Source organism: Galeopterus variegatus, unplaced genomic scaffold (assembly GCF_000696425.1).
Source record: "Galeopterus variegatus unplaced genomic scaffold, G_variegatus-3.0.2 Scaffold4761, whole genome shotgun sequence".
Lineage (NCBI taxonomy): Eukaryota > Metazoa > Chordata > Mammalia > Dermoptera > Cynocephalidae > Galeopterus > Galeopterus variegatus.
In genome coordinates this window covers 30,777-34,179 of record NW_007730872.1, presented here as the reverse complement: position 1 = coordinate 34,179, position 3,403 = coordinate 30,777, and the positions used below count along the sequence as shown (strand labels likewise).

Genomic DNA, 3,403 nt, shown 5'->3' with positions numbered 1-3,403 from the left:
ATCAATAATTTTTTTGAAACTAATGAAAATAATGATACATCATACCAAAACTTGTGGGATACTGTGAAAGCATTATTAAGGGGGAAATTTATTGAATTAAATGCCTACCTCAGAAGAATGGAAAGATGGCAAGTGAAAAACCTAACACTGCACCTTAAAGATCTAGAAAAACAAGAGCAGTGCAAACCTAAAGTTAGCAGCTGGAAAGAAATCATCAAGATCAGAGCAGAACTTAATGAAATTGAAACCCAAAAAACAATACAAAAGATCAACGAATCAAAAAGTTGGTTTTTTGAAAAGATAAATAAAATTGACAAACCATTAGCATGGATAACAAAAAAAAGAAGAGAGAAGATTCAAATAACAAAAATTAGAAATGAAAAAGGTGATATTACAACTGATCCATCTGAAATACTAGGAATCATTAGAGACTACTATAAACATCTATACGCCAACAAGTTTGAAAATCTGGAGGAAATGGATAAATTTCTGGCCACACACAAGTTCCCAAAACTGAGCCATGAAGACATAGAAAATCTGAACAGACCAATAACAATAAAGGAGATTGAAGCTGTTATCAGAAAGCTTCCAACAAAGAAAATCCCAGGACCAGATGGATTTACAGCAGAATTTTACCAGACATTCAAAGAGGAATTGTCACTGATTCTTTACAAACTATTTCAAAAGATTGAAACAGAGGCAATTCTCCCGAACTCATTTCATGAAGCAAACATCATCCTGATACCAAAACCAGGTAAAGATATAACCAAGAAAGAAAACTACAGGCCAATATCCTTGATGAATATAGATGCAAAAATCCTCAATAAAATATTAGCAAACAGAATACAACAACACATATGTAAGATCATTCACCACGACCAAGTGGGATTCATCCCAGGGAAGCAAGGTTGGTTCAACATACGCAAATCAATAAATGTGATCCACCATATTAATAAAACCAAACACAAGGACCATATGATCATCTCTATTGATGCCGAAAAAGCATTTGATAAAATCCAACACTCATTCATGACAAAGACCCTTTATAAATTAGGCATAGACGGAAAATATCTCAGCATAATCAAAGCCATATACAATAAACCCACCACCAATATCATCCTGAATGGGGAAAAACTAAAAGCTTTTCCTTTAAAAACAGGAACCAGACAAGGATGCCCACTCTCACCACTCCTATTCAACACAGTATTGGAAGTATTAGCCAGAGCAATCAGAAAAGAGAAGGAAATAAAGGGCATCCAGATTGGAAAAGATGAAGTCAAACTGTCCCTGTTTGCAGACGATATGATCCTATATATCGAACAGCCCAAATCATCTACAAAAAAACTCTTAGAAGTGATAAATGAGTTCAGCACAGTAGCAGGATACAAAATCAACACACAAAAATCAGTAGCATTTCTATTCACCAATAGTGAACAAGCAGAAAGAGAAATCAAGAAAGCCTGCCCATTCACAATAGCCACCAAAAAAATAAAATACCTAGGAACTGAACTAACTAAGGATGTGAAAAATCTCTATAACGAGAACTACAAACCACTCCTGAGAGAAATTAGAGAGGATACAAAAAGATGGAAAGACATCCCATGCTCCTGGATTGGAAGAATCAATATAGTGAAAATGACTATACTACCCAAAGTAATATACAAATTCAATGCAATCCCCATCAAAATTCCAATGACATTTCTCTCAGAAATGGAAAGAACTATACAGTCATTTATCTGGAATAACAAAAGACCAAGAATAGCCAAAGCAACGCTGAGCAAAAAAAAATAAAGCTGAAGGTATTACTCTACCTGACTTTAAACTATACTACAAAGCCATAATAACCAAAACAGCATGGTACTGGTATAAAAACAGAGACACTGATCAATGGAATAGAATAGAATACCCAGAAATCAACCCACGCACTCACTGCCATTTGATCTTCGACAAAGGCACCAAGCCTATTCACTGGGGTCAGGACTCCCTCTTCAGCAAAGGGTGCTGGGATAACTGGATATCCATATGCAGGAGATTGAAACTAGACCCATACCTCTCACCATATACTAAAATCAACTCAAAATGGATCAAGGATTTAAATATACACCCCGAAACAATAAAACTTATTAAAGAAAACATAGGAGAAACCCTTCAGCAAATAGGGCTGGGCACAGACTTCATGAATATGTCCCCAAAAGCACGGGCAACCAAAGGAAAAATAAACAAATGGGACTATAACAAACTAAAAAGCTTCTGCACAGCAAAAGAAACAATTAACAGAGCTAAAAGACAACCAACAGAGTGGGAGAAAATATTTGCAAAATACACATCCAACAAAGGACTAATATCCAGAATATATAAAGAACTCAAACAACTTTACAAGAAAAAAACAAGCAACCCAATCAAAAAATGGGCAAAAGAACTAAGTAAGCATTTCTCTAAAGAAGATATGCAAATGGCCAACAGTCATATGAAAAAATGCTCAACATCACTCAGCATCCGGGAAATGCAAATCAAAACCACACTGAGATACCATCTCACCCCAGTTAGGATGGCCAAAATCCAAAAGACACTGAAAGATAAGTGCTGGGGAATAGAATAGAGAATCCAGAAATCAACCCACACACCTACAGCTATCTGATCTTTGACAAAGCACCAAGCCTATTCACTGGGGAAGAGACTACCTCTTTAGCAAATGGTGCTGGGAGAACTGGATATCCATATGCAGGAGAATGAAACTAGACCCATACCTTTCACTATACACTAAAGTCAACTCAAAATGAATTAAAGAATTAAATATACACCCTGAAACAATAAAACTTCTTAAAGAAAATGTAGGAGAGACAGTTCAGGAAATAGGTCTGGACACAAACTTCATGAAAAAGACCCCAAAAGCACAGGCAACCAAAGGAAAAATAAACAAATGGGATTATATCAAACTAAAGAGCTTCTGCACAGCAAATGAAACAATTAACAGAGTTAAAAGACAACCAACTGAGTGGGAGAAAATATTGGCAAAATACATATCTGACAAAGGACTAATATCCAGAATATATAAAGAACTCAAACAACTTTACAAGAAAAAAACAAGCAACCCAATCAAAAAATGGGCAAAAGAGCTAAGCAGGCATTTCTCTAAAGAAGATATACAAAAGGCCAACAGTCATATGAAAAAATGCTCAACATCACTCAGCATCCGGGAAATGCAAATCAAAACCACACTGAGATACCATCTCACCCCAGTTAGGATGGCAAAAATCCAAAAGACACCGAAAGATAAATGCTGGCATGGCTGCGGAGAAAAAGGAACTCTCTTACATTGTTGGTGGGAATGCACAATGGTGCAACCCCTATGGAAAATGGTTTGGAGGTTCCTCAAACAACTGAAGATAGATCTACCATACGA

General features: G+C 36.2%; 1 protein-coding gene across 1 annotated transcript in view; it reads right to left on the bottom strand.

The window, feature by feature from the left end:
• Nucleotides 1-3,403, bottom strand: part of LOC103603711 (protein FAM115C-like) — a gene marked incomplete at its 5' end in the record, with an annotated part of 25,256 nt that overhangs the window by 912 nt on the left and 20,941 nt on the right.